The sequence below is a fragment of the Meleagris gallopavo genome, chromosome 2, assembly GCF_000146605.3.
Source record: "Meleagris gallopavo isolate NT-WF06-2002-E0010 breed Aviagen turkey brand Nicholas breeding stock chromosome 2, Turkey_5.1, whole genome shotgun sequence".
Lineage (NCBI taxonomy): Eukaryota > Metazoa > Chordata > Aves > Galliformes > Phasianidae > Meleagris > Meleagris gallopavo.
Genome location: NC_015012.2, coordinates 37,236,372 through 37,260,545, shown reverse-complemented (window position 1 = coordinate 37,260,545; position 24,174 = coordinate 37,236,372). Strand labels below are relative to the sequence as shown.

Sequence of the window (24,174 nt, the reverse complement as noted above, 5' to 3'; positions counted from 1 at the left end):
GCTGGCCCAGCACTGGAAGGGCTTCTAAGATGAGTGCTAGCTCTGTGCACATGAATGTGGTGTTTGAGATGGCAAGCTCCGCCAGGGTGAGATCCCATATACCTCTGCCGCTGGGGAAAAGAGGAAAATGTGCCTTGCTTCTGCCATGAGACTGATGGAGAAGGAAGTGCTAAGCTACATCCTCCCTTCTGCATGGGAGGGCATCCAGATGACAGCAGAGCCAGCCAGAAGGTGCAAATATCTGAAGCAAAAGGCAGTGGATTAGAGATGGTTTTGGAGGCCACTGGGGAGACAAGAAGTGGAAAATGAAGAAAACAGAATCCATGTCTGAGAGAATACATAAAAGGGTTGTAGAAGAACAAGACAACAGGTTAAACATGTACAAGCCAGAGGAAAGGAAAACTCAGATCCCGAAAGCAAGGGAAAAGAAAGCATGGGAGGGTCATGTTAAAACTGGCTGAATTATCTTTTAATATTTGGTAAAGCTACACTCTACAGATGCTTGAAATTTAAGACGCACAAAAACTTGGATTAGTATAAAATCCTGTGGACATGAATTGCATTTTGAAGGCAGGAGATACGGCTTGTGAGACAGGCACCCCATGTCCCAGGAGGTGACTACAACCATCTTTTCTGGAGCCAGGCCTCCTGAAGTATGGCAGCAGAGCACCCATGAGGAGCATGCATCTGGCAGGAGGCCCTAAAAAAAACAGAAGACATCCCACCAGGGCTGACCCATACTCATACAGAACCGAAGCTGGGATCGAGCCCCTGCCAATGCTAAGCCTGAAGAGGCCAGATGTGGCCTGGCAACACCATGGCAGTCTGTGAACAGGAGTCTGCTACAGACATGAGAAACAAGAACCTTGGCTTATCATTACAAGAGCAGCATCCCCAGGTAGCCAGGGGTGGTGGAGGAGGACCCTTGAGGTGAGAAGGGTAACACTGAGCTCTTTTGTACTGCATTCACCTCATCAACACTGTGATAGCAGCTGGTGTGGTGGACTCCACTTGCAGGCAACCTCCAAATCAAATGGAGGCATAATGACAACACTCATGACCATGAAGTCAAAGATCATACCAAACTACTCAAGTGGTTCAAATGCATTAAAACCATATAATGGTTGAGCAATTGAAATAGAAAAGGAGTACGTATGAATGTGACCAAAGAAGGTAAAAAAAATTTGCTGTTTGTTGCAGATGGAGGAAACTCTCTGTTAGGCAACAGAGCTAGTTAACAACACATACAACATTATATGTACACTAGTAAGGAGTGTGGCACTGCCACAGTTCAAGAAAGAGCCCTCTCATGTATTTCCCAGGATCCTGGACGGTTACTTCATGTGTGAGAATGTCAGGCTGTGACCTTCAGGAAAAGAAAGGGCACGAGGGAACCAGATGGCTGAGTGACCCCAGTGCTGTTCTCAGGAGAAGCAGGAGCAGGCAAGGATGGATCTGGTGGCTGGAAGGAAAAGTGAGCCTTAGGCAGGTCCCTCCGTGCTCTGGGTCTCTACTGTTCCCTCTCCCACCAGCCCCCTTCTCTCCTTCGAGCCAGCTTCCCACCACACCAGACTGTCCAACTCCCACTCCCCCACCATCTCATCCACCACAGCTGCAATTTTCCAACCCTGGTAAGAAACAGAAGTATCAGCATAGCACACGCCTGTGCTTGCTGAGGAACGGGAGCAGAAACCTTCCCGCCGCTCAGCTGCTGCCTTGCTCTGCCTTCTTTATGTAGTCACATTCTTTATGTACCACATGACTGCTTTGGCACAGCTCAAGTGAGTGTGGGGAGCAGCAGCGGCCTGTGGTGGCTATGGTGGCTCATACTGGCTCTCCAGCCAAGACAGACAGGGGATGCCCCATAAGCAAATGCTGGTGACCCCAACACGAGTGCTACTCTGGCCACCACCACTGCCATGAAGCCTCTATGCCTGTCTTACACACAGGTACTGTGCATGACTGATGTAACACACAGGGTCTCATGCAGAGATGAGTTTTCCCACACAAGCACTCCTCTCTATCTCTCTACAGAGCAGGAGGCCAGGTTCTACTGTCTGCCCTTCACTTCAAATCCTTGGTTTATGAAATTGTAGGAAAACACTGAGACAGCGGCTTGAAACTGATACCAGGGAGAGAGTTACTCATTTGCATGGCTGGTACTTCTCCCCACCAGCCCACGCAGCATCAAAACATCTCTGTGAGCCTCAGCAAAGACTCCTGGCCTGTCCTATAGGTGGTGGAAACTTGTAGTATATGGTGTAAAATGCCTACAGGAAGGTGTTTGTGACAGGGACAATGGCTAGTGCATATACCTACCCCAAGGCAGGTTCTGTTGTTGTTCCGCAGAAATGATGTAACACTGGTTTTATTACAGTGTTGGAATCCAGCAGTGTTTTGCACCTGGAAGGCTGCATCTGACACCCACCTGTGAGGCATCACTCCCTGAGGACTGGGGCTCTGCTATGGTTTTGTGGTCACTGCTGCTAGCACAAGAAAATGGACAGGGCAAAAAAAAAGCACGATATAAAAAGCAGTCAAAGCACTGCTGAAAAAATACCAGACAGTTGTAACTCTTAGGACTAACCTTTGGTGTCAGAGGAGTCAATGCCTCCGTTTCGAAAGAATGAGCCATTTTGTGGGTATAACAGCAATGCACTTCATAATCCCTTCCATATTTGGCTTTACTGGCTTATTGTGCAGAGCTATTAGAATCAGGATCATCTCTTATGAAGCTGTTAATAGGATGCAAATTGCATGAAAGATTTCTCCGCATCAATAGAAAACAACCTAGTAATAAGTTATTGCATAAAAATCTGCATAAAAATCTGCTACAAAAGAAATACTTTGAAAGAAGCAAAAATCCTGCGTGACTAAGGAGGAAATGTGCTTTACAAAGTGCAAATGAGCACTGGTTTTAGAGGTAAAGGTGACCTATCTCAGAATTTCTCAGATTCCAAAGAACAGATGTGCCCTAGCTACCCAGGTATAGGGAAACAGTGCTTCACACAACATCATGGCTACAGCCAGGTAAAAAAAAGTGCAATGAATGTTTTATGCACTGAAAGATGCAAGTTCAGGCTGACCAAACCTGCATCTGTGCTGAATTCAGCAAAGAGCTGTGACCAAAATATGTACATTTGAAAAAAATGAAAAGTCTAAGCAGCTCACTGCATGTGATACACTCCTACTTTTCATGCTGACATGATGTTTTGAGAGTAGAATTGGACATTCAGTAAGCTAGAAACACCTAAACTTGCATGAAGTGTTGATCAGTAAGTTAAGAGAAATATTGTGCTGAGTCTGTCACACTGCTTTGCTGTTTGTTTTTCCTTTTTGGTGTTGACATCAATGTGACTGTGATTTCAGCTGTGGTTTCCAGAGAGCACTGCAGCATGCCTGCGGCTGGAAGGAGCCTTTTGCTGCTGTTCAGCCCGTGCCACCTAGCACAACCACGGGGCACCGCTACTTCTCCCACGTGGCATACCATCCCGCTCCCACGAGCAGCAGAGCCTCCGGCACCGCCATATACCATCAGTCTCCCACACTATGCCACAGAAATGCTCTTTGGTCTCCTATTTTAATGTACAGCACCAGAGCAGTGGGAAATACCAGACCACACAGTACCTTGTGACCTGTCCCAGTAGAATTGAGCTGCCTTTGATACACCTAGCTCTGGAAAACCTAGGGGACAGAAGAGAAAAGCCACATTGCTGGGATTCCTTTTTCTGTCCAAATTCCCTACGTGCAACAAGAGCCAGGGGACTGCAGCCTGGGATGCTGCTCTGTCTCAAGCCCAAGGGGCCAGGCTTTTCCTGAAATAACATCCACTTCTTGCTTTGCCGCCTGCTGGGCTCAGCTGATGCACATGGAGGAACCTAAATAAAGAAACACAGAGCTCAGAGCCCAGGCTTTTCCTCTCCGCTATCTGCATTCTTTTGCATTCATTAGAAAACAAACAAACCTGTTTCCTGATAGCAGGGAGGAAAATCACAGGGTCGTGTTTTTTTTTCTTTCACTTGCAATGGCTCAGATATTCTAGGCAGAAGCACCTCTATGGGATCTACACATGGAGATGGGAGTGGTTGGTAACAGACATCAGAACAAGCAACAAATGTATCCATCCCTCAGGGACGGGAGGAGGGAGAGTGATGGGAAAAGCAAAAAGCGTGGGCATTGCTCTAGCAACCAGATGCCAGAGGGGGAACTGGACTATTCCCAGTCTCGCTCAGAGATCTGCCAGGGATGGCACTGATCGGAAAGGCGGAGGAACACAGCCTCGTATTTTAGCAGCAAGGATTGGTTTTCTGAAGGAGAGCTAAAAGAAACAACAGCTTCCCAATGAGCACAGAAATTGAGAGAAAATAGTAGAAAACGTCTCCAGATTACAGGGGTATAAAGATAGCCCTGGAAGCGGCCGCGCTCCTTGGCGCAGAGTCGCCAGTGCCGGGAAGTGCCTCACATCCTGTTCTTTGTATTGTTCTCCCAACTTGTCTGGTGGCTGGGAAAGTTTCTTCCAGCAATTTACCCCGTCCTCACCCTGCAGCTGGCCGGCCTGCCGCTATTGATTCACTTCCCCAGGCATTTCTCTTACTGTCATGCTCTCGTGGCATCAAAGCAGCCTCTGGGCCCGGGGAGGGGGGTGGCCGCAGCCCTCACTGCCAGAGGAAACTTTTCCTGCATATCAACATTTTTTAACCGCAGGGAATTGCGGCCATGGGAGTGTGGGTAAATGAATGCTCAGCTGAGGGACAGGTGGATTTAGGAGGCATTACTGCTGCTTTATGTGAGAGGAGATGCACTTCAGTGCCCAGCACTGCTCCATTATATATAAGGCTGTTTTCTCTGCCTCTGAGCACAAAATCAAACTCGCAGCACAAAGAGCCATGGGTTTAGATATATAATTGGATCAAATTGTGTGTAATGACCTTCTCTGGTCTATTGTGCCTTTGTTTTCCACTGCAGCTTGCACCAGAGCAGGTACCATGTTTACATTGCAGTCAGGGTGACCTGACTCCCAGCCATCCTGGATTCATTCTTCGGCTAATGGAAAGAGTTTCTTTGCTCTGGAAAGAGTGGGTTCTTTGGACAAGGCTGCTGTTCAGCCTCAGGTTGGCCGTGCCAGCGCTGAACAAGCCTTCTGGGCTGCATACTCTGTGCTCAGCCCGGCAGAACAAGGCTGCAGAGAACTGTGGGTGATTGCTCATATATTGAGATGAGTACGGGTGATGGGTTGGTGGACTGGAGGGTTCACAGAGTGGTATGCAAGCACAGAGCTCGAACCCCCAGGTTACAATTAAATCTCACCTGAGGCTGGCTGCATAAGTAAAGCAAGTCATGTTTAACTGCAGGAAAGAACATCATGTAATGGAAATCTAATTGTGTTGAACAGTACCCAACATAAAGGTTATGGCTTATGGATTAACAGCAGGAACTTACGCTATGAACTGAGAATTCGTCTGGAACCAGCAGAAGGGAAAAAGGTGATTAATGACTTGGGGTACCGATGGGATGCAGTTATGGCAAGACAAGCATGCTCCCAGGATGCACTGGAAAGTGTGTCCAGCAGAAGTGAAATACCAAAGCCATAGCATGGATCACTGGCATATAGTGGAACTGACCCACACGATGTGACAGCCATCTCCAAAAAGCAGCCTCAAGGATGTTCACATGCACAGGAACATGCTGGGACACTGAGGGCCGTGGGTGGCCTCTCAGAGGGCCGGAAACAAACATCACCCTTTTGTCATCATGTAAGGGAGAGAGCTACCTGAGCTGAATAACAGTTTTCTGTGTGTCACAAGAGAAGCTGGACTTGCTCACAGTTGTGATGCAAATGGTTTCTCTTGGGCAGAGCAGTTCTGATGTAGCCCAACAGTCTACAGGTACAAAATCCATAGCAAGCTTTGTGACAGTCAGGTCAGACCAGGACAAGAACACTGTGAGGCAGTGTGTGATGGGAGAAGCCATCCTCCTCCTGTGAGACTAGAGGAAAAAAACAGAATCTTAATGGAAAATGTGCACAGCCATTTGAGCCAGTAAAGAAAATTTCCCTGCTAATGTGCCACAGGAACTCTTCAAGCACAAGAGGTAGCCAGCCTTTGATCTCATGCCTTTAATGCACTCTGTAAAAGATACAATGGCTCCAAATCCTCTCTTGTGTTATTGCTTGCTTGGCTTAAAGGCACGCCACACTGCCAAGGGCATGTCCTGATGGCTATGAGAGAAAAGGAAGAGTGAAAGAAAATGAATGATTCCATGGCGAAGTCCATCAAGCTCTGCGGTAGGCAGGCAGGGTGCAGGCAGAGCACAAAGGTGACCTTGTATGGCACATTTAAAAACACCAGATGCCACCACACATCCCACTGCGCCAGCTTCACGCTCCCTTCTTCACAACCCGACACATCCCCTACAGCACGATAGAAACTGTAAGTAATTTAAAAGCACAACTAATTACCTCAGAGATCTATTTAAGTACCCAAACCTACAGCAGCCGCAGGACACTTCCCAACACTACAGGCATCCAGAAGTGTAATTCAGAGCAAACCATCTCACTGGAGGAGGCCTGTGAGACCACGGTGCCAAGGGAACCCTCACATTTAGGATTTGCTGCTACAGCCACTGGGATGCAGAGCAAGGAGCCTGCATCTCCAAAGAGCAGAAACCCAGTTGCTGCCTCAGCCTCCTGATAACCCAAGGAAGAAGCCACATCTGCGCAGCTTTTGTTAAATGTCTCCAGTGCTCCATTTTGTGGGAGCTGGGAGGAAGCAGGGAGAAGCGAGAGCTGGGGGCCATGAGCGAGGCATGGCGGCCAGCACAGCCTGCAGTGCCTGCTGCCAGCAGCCCCTGCACGGGGAGGTCAGCGCCAGCAGTCACCACAATTGGAGTCTTGTGTCAGACGTGTGAGAAAACTCTCCCTTTCCTGTCGCACGCTGCTGCCACCACAGCTGCGGGCCCCCTCAGACCTGAATAAACAGAGCCGCGCTGCTGCCAAGGAGCATCCAGATGTGTGCAGGGTGACTCAGGATTTACTGGCACTTCATATGTGAGATCAGATTTGGGCCAGGACGGTGCTGTTTGGTAAATTAGCTTTTTACAATCTAATTTCCTTACTTTAGCTCTTTTTTCCCCCAGCGTCTTGAAAGGAAAGAAAAAAATGATCCAAGATGCCAGCGTCTCAGACTGCTTTAAAGGGCCTCTGTGAGGTGTCTGCTCTCTGACTCGCCTTCCTCACTGCAAAACTTCCCCAGCACTGTGATTTAATACACACACCACAACAAGCTGGCACTTATACCGGCATTCATGCAAGGTGACTGCAAAGATGCTGCCCTGAAAGCAGAAAAAGGTCCTCTGTAGCAAACAGGTCTGTGTGCAAGCTCAGAGATGAGCTGTAACGATGCAGCTTTTCCAGGGACTGCGGAAATCCCAGCACAGCTGGGCTGTGAGCTGTGCTTCTCTGCCAGTGAGAGCCTTCCAGGACCCACAGCGGGACTGGCAGTATTCACATGTACCAAGAGGCCTTGGCTAAGCTATGGAAGGCAGCTTCAGGAGAGTACCAGAGTGTGGCTTTTTGACCGAAGGCACACTGCATCTGTCTGGTTTACTGGTCTTCTGATGTAGACCTAGCTTGGAGGGTTGTGGGATTCTCCCGTGAAGTGAGATTTTTATAGCACAGCCATATTTTGCAGCAAGCCTCCAGCCTGCCTAGGATGCCCCTGTCAAGTTCCATTTTTCAAGCTCTTTGTGCAAAAATGATACTTAATGGAGGAACCTCACTGGTGTGTGCTCAGGCAAGGGGAAAGAAGACGCAACATGCAATCCATAAATAGAGACACTTTAGAGGCTCTTTAAACATTCATGCTTTTTGCATAATTGATGACTTTCCATAATAGATATGGATGATAAACAGCCTTAAATAAAATGAAAATTTATCAGTGTCATATCATTTATCAGCATTATGTTAAATTGGAAAGTATGGGGAAAATATTACCATGTACTCGAATGAAATCAGTGAAAGGGAGAATAATTTGGGGGCTGCATCATTGCATTCATCAAGGCTTTTAATGAGACAGCCAACAGCTAAGAAGCTGCAGTAAGACATGGGAGACAGGCAGAATTTGGAGCATCCAAATACAAACACTTGGGCTCAAAGAGGGCAAGGGAATGGATGAAATGTAAGGTCCAAGCAGCCCCTCGGACCTTAACCACTGCCAGCATATTCACCATGTGGGCCGTACTGTGAAGGGTGAGGGGAAACAGTGAGCAGGCTCATTCATATCCATGGTATGTCACTGCATATCCACCGCGGGTCATGGGGAACAATCTCTATGGCTTTGAAAGGTCAAAAGCAAGTTGGTTCTCCAGACTGGGCCACATCATTCAGTGCACACCTTCCCTATATAGGTACCTGCAGCTAACCAAATCCCAAATCCCAAATGTGCTGTGGGGAAGATGGGCACTTTCAGCAAGAGGTTGGTCCCATTTGGTATATAAGTGAGGCATGCTTTGTGGGATGACTGCTCCTGCTCATGCCCTGCAAGCAGAACTAGTACGATCAGCTTGGACTATGATTTTCAAACTTTGGCAATCAGCTTGGATTGGAATCCCACCTCTGGGAAAGGCAGAGCTTTCTCAAGGGATTTTAAGTCACTCCTAATTACTTCAAAGTGTGAAGGCTCCCGTGTCAGGGAAGGAAGCGAAGTTTCTTCATGATGATGGCAATAGGTATCACGAGGCACTTCAACTTCTTCAACACAAACTGATGAAGAATATTCCATGCCCTGCAACTTCTCATTCCCCATGATTTTTCAAAAATAATTGACAGAGGCTGAGAAGGTCAGTGTATTCTCTCAGGGTCCACTCTACTGCAGTATGCTTGTGTAGATAGGTTTGATTTTTCCAAGTATTCCCCCATCAGCTCTTTGCTATCTGTGTTGACAAGGTCAGTGAAAAGACAGAACAACCAACCAAACAAAACAAAAACAACAAAAAAAGAAAATTCAGTGTTTTTTACTTGCCTGCAGCATTTTTAAACCTGTGGATAGAAAGCAAGGCTTTCTTGTCACTTGGAATTCACACAGTGCTTGTGAAGTGAGAGGTAAGTGCTTCCTATGGCCAAAGATGAGACAGCCTATAAGAGGTGAGCCAGTGAGCTGTTTCTTCAGGACCTGCTAGCAGAGAGGCTGCTTCAGGCTGCAGGACGTGCCTGCTGTTGAGACCACTCTTCTCCAATGACTTTGGCAGAGCTATTTCAGCTAACACAAGGCTCGGAGCCGGGATCCTCTGCTGAGGCCAGCAGTGGCTCCTACTGCTCAGCCCCAGCACAGACTGGAGCTGATGTCACCAGAAGATAAGTGATTTATACCTACGGTGAGCTGGAGCTACTACTAGCAGTTAGTACGGCTTGAACAGAGAGTGAATCAACCAAGAGAAACTTCTGCTGCTCTTGGTGTCCCCTTTTTTTTCTTTCTTAAATTTGCAAAGCCTGTCCATGATCTCTGTTGGACTTTGCTGCTCCTCCCACAGTCCATGAGGCATCCTGCTGACTGCACTGTGGTGGGATCAGTGCCAGCAGGTCCTCGGGCAGGGCTGGGGCCAGGAGGACAAAGCAGCTAGTCCAGCAGGCCTGGCTCCCAGCAACAGCACAGGGCTCTTGTGCAATCTTCCTTGAAACAAGTTCAACTTGGCTGGGAGTGAAGCATTTGCGCATGGCCTGGAAGCTGGATCAAGTACTATAAACAAAAGGAAACAAAAAGAGGGAGAGCACAGTGTCCTGCTGCGAGGGGTTTGGCCAGAGGAGCAACATCTGACTCTGGCCAAGACATGCTGAGCCACAAGTGCCCGGAAGATGAGGAGATGTGGCATGGGGGGAACTGGGGCTGGGACTTCTTCTGGGTAGGGGAGCACAGGTGGAAGAGCTCAGGGCCCATCGTGGAGCATTCTGCACCAAAGAGCTGCAGTGCAGGGATGCAGAGAATGGGAATTGGGTGAGGAGGCAAGGAGAGACTCAGAATACGTCCACAGAAATGCATCCTCCCGAGCAAATTCAAGCTGGCTGGTGGGGAACAGGGGACCTCCTGCACCTTCATACAAGGTGCTGAGGAGGACACCAGGTGTGATCCAGCTGCAGGTTGCAGCTTCCGTGCAGCACAGGGGTTGTTCAGGCCATTTCTGTGAAAGAAAGGAAACTGCTGCTTGTTAGGTGCTCTCACATGTGAAACTTAGGCCTGCTCTACTATTCTAACTGCACAAGAAGCCTTTGCATCCCCATCTCAGGCACATGGGCACCACACATTCTCCAAGTGCACTGGTGGTGCTGGTGAGAAGCAAGACTGAGCTCACCCAGGCCTGGCAGTTTGCCATCCTGGAGCTACACAGAGAAGTTCCAACACCCAAACCTCTTGCCTGACCCTTTACAGGGATCATGGCCAAGGAAAAGACTCTCTGTGGCCAGGGTGTTTCTGTGCCTCAGCAGTCCTACTTGGCCAGGACAGCCCCTGTGGGCCTTTAGTAGTCAGCATTAAATAGAGCATCCTTCCAGCTGCACTCTCCTTGTGCCAGCCACTGAGCTCAGGCTTGCTGGCCCAGAGCTGGAGAACCACAGAACTGTCATGAAGCCACCACCACCTCTCCCTGGTTTGGTCAAACTGTCTCGACACACACTGGGCCTACGTGTCCCACAGGGCCTCACCCTACACTGGGAGGGCCTCTGCACCCAGAAGTGCTTTGGAGGCTAGGTGGCTGAAGGCAGCAGAGGGGACAGCAGGTCACCACAGCTGGGGTGTTGGGAGGCAGACCCACAGCTGGAGAACGGCTGCCAGAGCCAAACAGGGTGAGGTGCACTTCTGAACAGAAAAGTGCATTAGATAGTGTTGGAGTCTCCCAAAGGAAGCCCCATTACTTGAATCATTGGAAACCAGGCTGGACAAAATGCTGGACAATGTCCAGGAGAGAATAACTCCTCATCAGCAAGGAGAGAGATGAATAAGATGAATACCTGGTCCTCTTCCATCTTCATGAATATATCTAATGCACTTGTGTTGTTTTTTTTTCCATGCCTTTCCTGTGCCATCAGCCCATCTCAGCACAGAGTGGGAGATGGACAAGAGCCCAGCAGGGAGCATGCTGCCATCCCATTTGGCACAGGAGCAGGGAGCAAAGCTCTGCTTTGCCCCATTTTCCCAGGAAATCCAAGTGCCCCTGGAATTCATTTCCCAGGAAAGCACCCCTCCAGCTTGCCCCCTGCCCAGGGCTCCTGCAAACACCCCAACCTGGGAAGCTCAAAGGGCAGTTCCCATCCTGGGAAAACCACTCACAGCATCTCTCCTGACAGCCGATTCTGTAATTATTTGGTTGCAATTAATTGTTAATTAATTCCTGAGTTCTGTTATTTGCAGGTGGTCAGGGGGAGCATGGCTGCTGGCAGGCAGATAGAAGCATGCACCTCCACACGAGGAATGGAGCTACCGAACGATATAGGCCATTGCCTGGTTAACCGTTAACAACTCATAAAATCCCAGGTCCCTGCACAACAGGCAGAGTCATCCCAGGGCTGTTAGAAAATCCTATTTCTCGCCAGTTATGAAACAGAGGTTTTGAAGTGCTGCCAACTTCAATGTGGAGCTCTGGGAGTGGAACACTTGCTGTACTGCAAGCCTCTTACATAAAGCTTTCCTAGCAGCCCCTGCTTGTCATGCAGTGTGTCCTTCTGTCCATCCATGCACCAGAAAGCCTGAGTGACCCAACGCAGAACCAGAGCAGCCATCTGTCCCTGTGCCCCCACAGCTCTTCAAAGCCAAAAGCAGAAGTAGGCAAAAGCTGCATGCACCAGCATGGCTGCCGGCAGCTAGGTCCACCCCAAGAGCCAACAGGCACACCTATGTGCCTGGTTCCCAGAGCAAGAGCTTTCCACCACTGACTCATCCCTTGTGTAGAGCACACTATTCTTGCCAGGCGGCTTCCAGGGCTTGCTTGGGTGCAGTGATAAGAGGAAACACGCATCGCATCCTGCAGTCCGTGCCAAGGGAAACAGGAGCTCTGTGGCTGAGGAAGCAAGCCTGGGGAGAGGGGACGTGGTGGGAGGTGGGCCACAGTGAGAGGCAGTGGGAAGGGTGGGAAGGATGGGTCGGCTGTTGCCCAAATTCCCTAGAGGTGGCACTCCTGGGGCTCCCGCAGTGCTGGGGAGTAGAGCACTGTTGTGCTGTTCAGCTGGCAAAGAGACACAGTGAAGAGAGGAAAATGCCCCACAGATGTCTAGAAGCGAAAAGAAACCCAACAACTAGACTGTGAGGGATGAAATGCAGTCTCTCCCTGCCACGTCCAGCAGCAATTAACAGCTCTCCTAAGCCCAGTGGTTTGCCAGCAGAGCAGCAAGCAGGGTAGGCACCACCCTGCAGAGCCCAGGGCCTCACAGTGGGCGGGGTGGGGGTCCTGGCACCCCTCAGCCCCAGGTTGCTTTGGGGTGCCGGGGTTGTTGCCCGCTCCCGGGCCCTTTAAATGGGTGCCCGTGCCAAGGCGATTTCTCGGCGGAGTTTCATAAGGAAGCACATGACGAGGGCAGTTGGAAACCACAGCTCTGCGAGCGCTGATTACAGCCTACTGAGGAAAATGAGATTTTTATCTTGCAGGAATTCAATTATGAAAAAGAAAAAGAAAAAAAATACAGCGCATCTGGCTTCATCTGCTTGAGCTCGCTGCACTTTGGGGGTTTTCATTTAACATTACCTAAAACATTGTGCTCTGTGGCATGTGTGCATTTTTCTTTTTCCTGTTAAAAAAATACAACAACAACAACAACAAAAAACCCAACAAAGTCACCCTGCTGGCAGCTGAATGCAGCAGGGATGATGTCATTGGAACAGTTGGAGGAGAAAAGAGAAAAACAAGTCTGTGTGTGCTAATCCTGTTTGCTGCCCTGAAGGGGATGGAAGGCGGCCAAGGCGAGGAGTTCTGGGAAGCCATATAGGGGTGCCAAGCCCGCGCCGCCGCCAGCGCAGGGAACTGACATCTTTGTTCTCTGCAGCTGGGCAGCTCGCCAGCGGCCTCATTTCGGCGCTGCGGCATGATTACACTGGACATCTGCCAGCTGAGCGCTCTGAGCCCCTTTTCTTCCCCGCGAGCTTTTTTTGCCAAACAGCTAGCAGTTGCCATGGCAGTGGAAAGTAAAGCGAAAAATACTAACGCGCACGTATAGATAGAGGGGAAGATAAAACAACAACAACAAAGCAGAGGCACGCCTTGCTCCAGATGTGCCACATGCGCAGATATAAAAAGCAAGCAAAGCTATTAGTCAAAGAGCTGGAGACAGAGAGGAAAGGGCAGTAAGAGCCGAGAGGTGACGTGAGGATAAGGCAAGGAGTACCGCACCAGCACGGCCAGTGGGCAGCGGTGGGCAGCCAGGGCTCTCCTCTTGCACTGAGGGAAGCGGACTTTAAAAGAGAGCAACATGGTGGCACTTTCACTATCGCCTGCCTGCTCAGCTCTCTTTTATGTTGTGTGTTGAAAAACAAAAAAACAAAAAACAAAAAAAACAGCAGCTGTTTTGAAGATGAGAAAGGGGTTATTTATAAGTTCTGCATAGCGGAGGGAAGCAGGCAGCTGAGATCTGGTTGCTCTACGAGGTGGAAAATCCTGTTTCAGCCCCTGGCCCAGGCCAAGCCGTGCTATTTCAAGCTGTGCCCCAAACGGTTAACGAGCAACCACCCAGCAGTCCCATGTCTATAATGAGTATTTCATTTAAATAGGCGAGTGCTGCCAGGTCCCGATGGGCAGATTTACACACAGAACAGGAGAGGTGTGGTCCCAGCTCGCTTTCTTTTTCCACCAAGGGAGGCACGGGGTAGTTTCATTTTACAAGGCAGCTATGTACAAAAAGTTCACTGCCCAGAGAGCTGGAGTTCAGCTGACTATTTATAACAGGATTCCTTCTCCCTGTAACCGCCCTGAAGGGCCAATGGCAGCAGTGCCTGCAGCCAGGCCAAGGAAGCAAACAGGGCCATGGGCACCCACCCTGTCCCATCCTGTTGCATCCTCCTCTCCCAGTGCAATTTTTGACAGCTCCATGGGTGGCTCAACCGCATGGAGCATGATGGACCTGGAAGCCACAGGGATGGGGCTCTCACCTGCCTCCTTGCTGCCTTCCTGCATAGCTACTCGACTACAGTTCACTTGAGTTTCCCATTTGTAAAAATGAGGATGATTTTCCCTACTTATCTCAGAGTTGGGCTAAGCATCTTAAATCATTAATGACTGCAAAGTGCTTTAATTTCCTCAGATGGAAGCTCTTACTGATGTGCAAAGTATTATTAGGATTATTATTGCTAATAAACAGGAAAGGCAGAGCAGTTGTATTTCTTGCTAAGGCTTCAGCCTAGAGCACAGAGACTATTCTGGTTTCTGATGGGACTAGAGTGGAGGCCTAATACCTAGCGGTCCAGAAGGATGTCCCCAGTTTTGCAGAGAAACTGAGGCTCAGAGTAAGTCACAGACTTCTTCAGGCATTTTGCTGAGCTAAGACAAAGTTTAGTTTAGTGGTTATGGTGGTAACGTGTTGACACTTTGACTAGATGATCTCAGAGGTCTTTTCCAACCTTGATTCTAAGAAAAGACTTATCCCTCGACAGCAGCTCTGCAGAATGATGCACCCCCAGGGCCAGAGCTGGCCTGCATCAGCCTGGAATAGCCAGGCATCAGTCACAGAAAATCATGCACAGCAAGTTGCTGGTGACTTTTCTGAGGTTACAACACAAACTGTAGGTGGTACAGCAGCCACCCACTCCTTGGTGCTCTGGCCAGGTATGTGGAATGCTGCAGAAACTCACCTGACCTCTCACTGCTTTTCAGCCCCTACCTAAGTGGTAATGCTGGGCTGTGTGTTGTTTGGTGACAAGTGGATTGTAACTTACCAAAAGCTTTGCCAGCACATTTTAATATATTAGAACCTGGCTGTAAAATAAGAAATTTCAGGGAGGGGGATTAATGTTACTCAGTTCTGTCCAAGTTAATAAAATACGGTCTGAGTTACTGCCAGGCTACTTAATTCATTTTCATTCAAAGTGGCTGGGCTATTTCACTGAGGTTGGCTCACTGAGAAGCACAGTCAGCTCTGCTTTGTCAGCTCCTGTGTGTCACCTTCCCAGCTGGCAACAACGGCCATGTCCCCAGGGGGCCCTGAGGGTAATCAGAGGGGTCCCCCCTCCAGCAAAGCAGCATGGACTGGGGACAGGGAGTGGCACTGGATGGAGCACAAGGGAGACTGGGCTGGGGCATGTGCTGCTATGGATGGCACCAGAGGAGGTCTGCTTGTGATTGCCATTCCTTCATGCCAGGCTAGGATGGCAGGATTGCCACCAGCCCTTCTCCTGCACCTTCACATTTTGCCATCTCACACCATAGCTTCAAGCAGAAGGGACAGTTGCCATGATGCGGCCATGTCTATGACAGTTCCCCATATTCTCAGAATCCTCCAGCTGATTATTTCCCACCTTCTCTCTAGACCCACTTTGATGCCTTCGCTATCTGCATGACAGCACTGAAGACTCACAGGCACTGTGCTGGCTGGCACCAGAACCAGCACGCAGGGGAACTGCTGCCTGCACTCTGAATCACCAGAAGGCTCCAGAGCTTTAAATGGGAAGCAGAACACGTTGCTGTCTAGATAGACAAATGAAACTTCAACCAGCTCTCTAGCTTTGGAAACAAGCTCTGAATCACTCTGAGGGCAAGGTGCCAGGAGTGGCTCCGCTCTAATCCTGGCTCCACTGTTCGCTCGCTGTGTGGCCTTCAGAAAAGCTCCTACGAGTAAACACTGCTCCTTCCTCCTCCTTCCTGCCAGCATCCCCTCTGTTCCCGCATCCTCATGCCCCAGCTCAGAACAGCACCCCACTACTGGCTGTGCACTTGGGGATGGAGGAGGGGAATGCTCCCGTCAGTCTGTCATAGCATGCTCACCAGCCAAACAAGGTTCTTCTGCTTTCTGCTTCTCTCCCTCTTCCTGGGCCTCCCATGGACAGTGCTTCGGGTGAGCAAAATCACCAGAGGTGCTGAGTGTGGAGGCTGGCTACTGCCAAATGAAGTTGCACTTAATACCTTCTGAGCTCAGACATGAAGGTTCTGGTGCTGCATTCATAAAAGCCCAGCGTTCTAGGTAAACAGAGCGCATTAATATTTATTTTAAGAAGCTTGGAATTGTGATTTAATACTGGAGAAAGGGCTATTCTTACGCTGTGTTAACAGAGCTTGTTCTAATACAATATTTCCTAACTTCAGACATGGTAACCTAGTAAGCTCCATTACCACGCTAATACTATATAAAAATGATCCTTTATTATAAATCATACCGTACACCAAAAAGGATATAAATAGAGCCCCAATGCGGCATTGGCATGCCTCATATTTCTCTTGGTTCACATTAAATGAGCCACTAAATTACAGTGTCCTTCTTTGTAATATCATCCTCCAAAGCCAAGCATTTTGTGCATTACACAGGGCTGTTCTAACAAGAGAAATTAGTATGGCTGGTTTAATTCAGCCAGACTTGCCATGCATGTTATAGGAGAGGGTGCTAAAACAGGCCAAAACGAGCAATTTCATTGTCCTTTCAAAAACCCCTCACTCGGAACGTGCAGTAAGAGCGGGAGCACGCTCAGCGCGGACAGATAGATCATTCCTGAGGGGTGTGGGGCCTGGCACCCCAAGCCCCAGCAGCAGAGAGGTGAGAGCAGAGGCAAGGATTTGGGTTGCAGCTTTCCCTGGGTCTCACCTACTGAAATGGGAAGAGATTTTCCCCACAGGATCAGTGCCTGTTCATAAAGCAGCCCAAGGTTCTCTGCGATGGATAGTGCTACAAAAATGCAAACGCAGATTTTCTGTACACCAAAACATAAATACAGCACTCATATTGGGGGATCGAGCCTGAGACCTGTCTCTAACAGAGCTATCTAACCACACTAGAGAAGAAAACCTTTCCACAGTCCTAGTAGCTGTACATGCCTTCAGGGACACTTAAAGTAATTCAGGTCAAAAATGTAGGTTGTTTTATTTAGCAGACAAAGCGGTGGAGAAAGGAAGGAGAGGGAAGGAGGAAACAGGCTGTTGCAAAAATACACTCCTCACAAAGGGCTTTTCAGGATTTCCCCCCAGATTTAGGCAATGTTTCCCTGCAGGCTCACAAGGCCCAAGCTCTGCTGTAGGGGCTGGGCTGCTGCCGCAGGGCTGGGCCACACTCAGGCAGCCATTTTGCAGTGGCTTCCTCAGAGAGGCTACCTTTCCTCCTGGCTGCAGCCCAGGGGGCAGAGCAGGCTGTGGGGAGCAGGCCCAGCACAAAGGTACCCAAGCATGCTCTTTCTGCAAAGCATACAGAGCTGGAGCAGTTCCAGGAGATTTCATAGCAAATTGTCTGCCACAAGGAGATGCATTCCCTTATGCATGCAGAGAGGCTGCAGGCTCTGCTTCCTGTGAGCAGGGCTTGCAAAGCAAACCACACCATGAACCATCCATGAAAACTAAGGGTTTCTGTTACCTACAGTATGCTCCATGATGGTGTGAGATACCGTGAAAATGGCAAGCAGCCTTGTGGAAGTGAAATACAACCTCTACAGTGCAACTTTTGGCACCGTACTCCTCGGAAAAATCCTCAAGCAAATGAGAGTTGTGCAAGCTATGAAACACCCAGCTGAGTTGAGAAAGTGTTGACCCTTTGGCAGGGGAAGCTGAGCCCGCTAGTAGGGAGGCAGGAGGGGCACACAGAAGGCCACAGGCTCCCCCGCTCTGTCTGCACAGAGGCTGGCAAGGAGCCATGGAAGATCAGCAGAGTAGGGACAAAGTGAGAGGCCACCCTCTGCAAGGAAGAAGATACATTGCTTTTGTTTCTCCTTTCTTGCAGTCCCAAAGCTCTTTTGCACCTTCCTCCTACCCTTGAAAACTCCTGAAGTTGTTCTCACGCATTTGTCATGCTCCTTCCTTCGCTTGGCCCCCATGCTCGTGCAGTTCTGTGCCATCACAGAGCCACTAATTTTGAGGCATGGATTTAAAACTGATCTTGCACAAAAGATACACCAGCAGGTACTCTTGAAGTTGTAACCAGTTCAAACAGGGAATTCTGAAACCTGACATATTCAGTGATTCCCTGGGCAGAGCAGGCCATGACCTGCCTGGTGTGGACTGCAACGCCAGCTCCCATAGAGGCTGGAGAATATCAGCTGGCCCATGACAGTGATGAAGAGCCACAAAGGGAAGATGGGTGGTGTTCGGATCTTGTAATTCAATACAAAACCAACTCTGTCATTTAAGAAACATTTATTAAAAAGAAAAAAAAAAAGAAGAAAAGAGGATGACATTCCATTTGTCACAAGAAGACAGTGATGTACTTCAGGATCCCTGGTCAAAGGTTAAAATAAAGAACACTACTAGTTAAGGTGGGGTGAGCTAGCATCTTTTACCAGCCTGATTTTCATCTGTTCTTAAAAATCTGCATGCAAAAATGGGAAGCTAGCTACAGCACTAGTAAAGGCAATCTGGTCTCAGCATGGAGTTCTGGGTCAGATTTGAAGTAAATCAAATTTAACGCCTTAAAAATAGCAGTATTCACTAAAGCCCAAGAAGTGTCAGTGATTTTTTTTCTTTGCAACCAGAAAGACAAACAGAAGAGAGAAGGAACAGGAGACAGATTAAAACAGCTTTAATTTTAGGAATCTTCTCATCAAGAGGCAATATGTGACACCAAAAATTAGTCCAATTAAAGATGTTTATAACCTAAAGTTGCTTAATTAGCACCTCTAGAAGCTTCCCAACGTTTTCCCCACCAACTTTCCCTCTCCTGATGAGCACAGTCTGAGCTGCCACAGAGGAGAAAGGTGGCAGGGCTTGGTTAGAGGTGTTCTGGTTATACTCTCTGGCTGTACCTGGATCTCAGTCCCATGGGAATCTATCATCCTCCTAGCAAACCTCTACTGATGGAGGGGCTTAAGGTGCTTCCAGAATGAAACAGTGGCTGAACAAAGGTTAGGGAAGCAAAGCTAACAACAGCGATAATGCAGTGGGTTTTTGCTGCTGGCACCTTTCTGCAGATGCAATCCCGCATCTCATGGGGCTGCAACAAGGACTGCCCACACACAGTCTCTACCCCACAAGCAATGAGACAAGAATGAGATCCAACATGCTTTGTCACTCCAAGCTAAGTGGCTCTTCCAAGCAGCCAGGGGCTTTCCCCTGGCCCTGCTACTGAGCTGGCTTTCTCCTTTATGCGAAGTTTTTCACCAGCACATCATGGCATTACTCGCAAGGTATTGCTGCAGGCTGTTCAACCTACAGGCAGCACCCATGTCATCCCGGTCCTGGGTTTTCCCCATGTACAGGTAGATGAAGAAGACACAAAAGCATTACTCGCCACTCTCCCCTTCCCATCTATTTTACAGCACTTATAATTTTACAGACTTAGATATGGCTCATTAGGACTGTGTATACTGCTTCCTGAAACTCAAACCCCAAATGATGCCTTCCTCAGCAGCTACCTGTGCCAGCATGAGAGATGCTCGATTTATATCAGCTGAGGATTGCCAGAGGAAGAGCCCTGCTGAGATCAGTTCCCAGGCTCTGTGCTTCTGTTGCCATGGGAATATATTCATTGCTTTCAGAGTAGTTTGGGGAGTACAGAGTTCAGGAAAAACAACACAAAGAACAACACTCTGATCTTCCAATGACACCAGTTTTAAAGATGTAGAGTGAGAATACCTCATCTTCCTGATGGAATGTCCATCTAAAATAGGATGAAGAGTTTGTAAAAAGAAAAAAAAAATTAAAAAGTGGAATAGCCCTGCTAGATCAAATGAAAGGCTCGCTTATCTTTCTAATATATTTTGTCTTATATGGATTGCTTCATGCACATGGGATTTCTGAGTTGTGTTCTGAAGTCTTAAAAGTAATAAATAATGATCTACTCATTCATTACCTCTCTATTTACAGGCCATGCTATATCTACACAAGTTATGGTGCCAGACCATTAGACATCAAAGGCTCCACAGTGCAGGCATTGTACAAAGGAGAAGTCAGCACGATTTTTCCAGGAGCTCATTTCACTATTCCAACAATAATAATGACTTGTACTTGGTGCCTTTGATCCAGATTGCCAAAGCACTTTGTTCTCTGATTGAGAAATTACACATAAAATAGGATTCAATTTGCCCATCATTGGCACAGGCTGGGAGAGTCAGTCTCTAATAATATTTAGCAGCTTAAAAAAACAACAGTTTATCTACATTAAATCAAAGAGATAATATAAAGTTCAGGGAATTAAATGTATGATCGCCTAATAGTAGCTAATGGTGCTAACAATGTGAAAAGTGATGTAGGATCTTAAATAATGCTGAGTGTCCAGGACATCACAGAGAGTCGCAAGAAGTGGCAGAGAGCATCAGTACTCACCATGGAAAAGCATGCACTCACCTGAGCGTGGATCATCCCCATTTGATATGCAGTGACCTGCAGCATAGTTCCACTAGGGGCACGCCAGTAGGGCAGTGCCAGTGAGACTGACCCTGGTGGCTGGAAGTCCTCCGAGTTGCCTCTACAACCAGGAGACAAGGGAATGTGGAAGAAAGAATTAAAACTAAGCTGACAAGCAGGAACCAAAGATCAATAAAACAAAATGGATCTAAATAAAGTAATAACAGCACAATAAATAGGGACTGCAGATCTTTTTGATTACTGCTGAGCCTTCAGATCTCCTGGAAGTTCACATCTCACCTTGGAAATCACAGCTGTGGCGATACTGACTGAAGAGAACGAAAGGTTACAGTGGCTTCTGACAACCAAGCCCAAGACTGTCATGTAACCTCACAGCATTATATTTCCTCTGCATTAATCCTCACCAGTTAGTAACAAATTAGCATACACCGGACTCAGGACAAGGATATTAAATAAGAAAGCTTGAGAGAAAAGGAATGAGTTGGTTCTCAGTGGAGAGGCAGCCTCACGTCCTCAAGAAGTCACAGGGCAGAGACTAAAGACTTTGGCCTTCCTGATAATCACATCATGACAAAGACAGTTCCTTTGGAGGGCCCCTTTGAAATATAAATTAACTTAATCTTTATGATCTTGACAAATAAGCAATAGTAGAGTGTTTTGACTGTGACACAGACATAGAGGGTAAAGGCTATATCTACGTCAGCATATAGAGAAGCATAAGAGCAACACTGGTCAGCTTGCAGTATGTTTTACTTGCAGATGGCTCCCGCTCAGAGCCACAGCCTGAGCATCCACCACTATTTGGAGAACCTTAGGTTCTCGTGGGGATCTTCTCTCCCAGCACAGTGCCCCCAAGGGGAGACCAGTTTGCCAGACCCTGAGCTTCATCAAACTGCAATTATCTGGCGCAACCAGGACAACTGTTTTTCTCATCCAAATGAAAATGCTCGTGAGAGGCACCTTATCTGTACAGGCCCCATCCCTTTCACAGCAGCTGATAACTAAACCTACCCTGCCTTCCCAGCCCCAGCTTCACTCCCCTCTCTCCCTTAAACCATGCTCATGCACTAGCTGGTTGCAAGGTTTAATGGACAACAAACGAGCAGTAGTTTCTAGGATTTGCACAGGAGAGCAAATATCCGAAGACAGAATAATTGTGGCAAGTGAAGCAAAGTCTATCTCAACCGTATATTACTGAGGATGTGGTCACTGGTTCTAGACCAATGCAAACCTCCTCAGCACACACAGACCAAGTAAGAGCTGTGTCCTGCAACAGCAGGGTTTTCCTCAAGTATTTGGCCTTAAGCCTCTGTAAATAACATCATTGCAAATAGCAACTATACTTTGGGTTTAAACTAATCAAGCTGCACTGAAAAAAACATTTTGCTGTGAGATTTGAGAGATCACCAGTCTGCAGGCCGAACAGTAGCTCCTATTTCACTGTGTGCTGTTGTTCTCTTCTAGAAGTGGTAACTTCAAGATGAGACAAATATTATTGTCAATCCTTTTGACTTTCACTTCTGATGATCTTAGCATTCAGTCAATGTACTTCTCCCACAAATCCACACCACCTCCTAAAGAGCCAAGAGTGCTTGTTGTCCCCTTCCCAGCTGCCAAAACTCCCCAGCTGCCTCCCAATTACCCCTGTAATGTGATTCTGTGTCCAACACACAGTCCTGCAGCACACTAAAAAATGTAAGGACATAACATAAAGAACTATCAAATTAAGGATCACACGGGGTGCTGAAGCAACTACACTGCTAATTTTCCTGTTTAATTCACTGATTACAGCTATTTTTGATCCCAAACTGCTATACAATAAAATGCTACGCTTGAGAACAGCTGAATGTCAGAAATTCATTGTTTAAGGGCTGCACAGTCCATTACAATCATCAAATGTAACCTATCGCGTAAGGGATTCAGGGAACCCTGCCAGTCATTTCTGAAGCAAACCCAGGACTTCCCTTTGAGCTGCCATGTATCTGTTAGAAAGCCACCTCTTCTTGGCTGGAAGACTGAAAGGTCTGGAGGGTCTACCAAGGTGCTAGAAAAGCCATTTCTCTGGTTAGCTATTCTCCTACAAGAGGTGCAACTTTTTCTGTTCTGCTCATGTCTTTCTCTACTTCTAGCCACTGAATTGCTCAATGTGTTTTTCTCTAAATTCAAGTCCCCAGTTAGAAATTCTTTCCTACCGCAGCTCTTCTTTGCAGATATCAAGCAACCTCATAACTTCTAAATTACATAAAATACATCAGTCCTCTCAAATCTGTCACCATAGAAAGGACTTTGTAGACCTCCCACAGTCTTGCATTTCCCCTCAGAATACTTTCGTTTAGCCCAGCTTTCTTTGTGAATTGTGGATCTGTGCATAAAGCCTAGCCCTTCCTCAAAGATCATCAGACTATCAGAATAGAAAGTCACCATCCTCAGTGCAGGATTGCCTTTGGTAATGGTGTGCTCTTGGATATAAACAGAGGAGACCATGCTTCAATTACTTCGTCCTAGCTCTTCGTTCAGGTTGACCAGGGTATCTGGGCAAATGGAGAAAGCCACCTTGCTGGGGGAGATGAGAGAAGGCAGTGCATATATGTGGGTAGCAGCTCACGTTGCCTCCAGCTGTTACAAATGGGCACAGGATGAGCGTTATGCTCCTTCCTTCTTTTCTTTTTATCAGCACACGAATGTACCTGCCGGGCTGGAAGAGGTTGGCTCCTGCCAGTTGCTCAGAATATTTCCCCCTTCCACTTGACTGCACAAAGGCAGGCCATCAACATGCAGCTCCATCCCCTAACATCGCAGAAGTAGGGCCTTCTATGCCTATTTGTGGCAAATCCAGCTCTGGTGCCATACACAGTATTGAGGGGTAATGGCAAGAAGATGGTAATTAACAGGAGAATAAACAGCCAAAGCACACTCTGGAGGCTGAATGTCCAACTGGCTAAGTGACAAGGAGAAAGGTTTCTGGCTGCCAGACCTGTTCCATCCATCCCTACTTGTAATGCTAACTGATCTCCATATGTCTTTTATCGAACCTGAAATTGCAGAAGGACCCCATGGTTAAAGTGGGAAATTTGAGTTTCTTCCCTCCAAGTCCAACAGCCCAACATGAAGCAACAGGTAGGGTATTGCTGACTCAGCCTTTCTGGGTTGCGCTCATTCTGCAATGGGACTACTATCATCAGAACAAGCTGAGAGATTATGTTTTCATAGCTTTTTAACCTTTTCCTTCCCAAAACAGTGTTTTTATTTCTTTTGGCACAGTGAGTGTTTTGAAGAGAGGATTGATTTGGATTTGTTAAAGCATTTTTCTCCCATAATCCCATTAAGTCAGTCTCTAATTCTTTCCAGGGCTCCCTTCTGAAGAGCTATTTCCTCTTGGATTCATTTACTTTCTGTGGATTGGGGGGAATTAATGAGGCAGATTCTGCTCTCATTTTCATCACTGTAAGCCCAAAACAACTTTAGCAGTTTTCTGGAACAGACTCACATTTTACTGGTGTAAATGAGGTCAGAATTTGGCTTGTGGCACTTAATTCTGCTAAGAGACAAAGAGAAAACAAGAAGTATACATAGGTTGGGAAAGTCTATTTGGAAGTGGGTGAAGCTCGCAATTTCATTGAAAGTCTTGTTTTCTACACTTTCCCATTAAGAGGATTTGCTGAGCCCCATGGATATTCCCTCGTAACCCAGCACACTGGTAAGAGAGATCTCAGG

At 47.7% G+C, this 24,174-nt stretch overlaps 1 long non-coding RNA gene across 1 annotated transcript in view; it reads right to left on the bottom strand.

The window, feature by feature from the left end:
* LOC104909686 overlaps positions 1-22,013 on the bottom strand; it is a 29,337-nt gene extending 7,324 nt beyond the window's left edge. Inside the window, exons 1-2 of the long non-coding RNA XR_792516.3 lie at positions 20,740-22,013; positions 20,440-20,560 (exon numbers count right to left, since the gene is read on the bottom strand). This is a non-coding gene — a long non-coding RNA (uncharacterized LOC104909686). The remainder of the gene's footprint in view (positions 1-20,439; positions 20,561-20,739) is intronic.
* Positions 22,014-24,174: the final 2,161 nt, after the last annotated feature.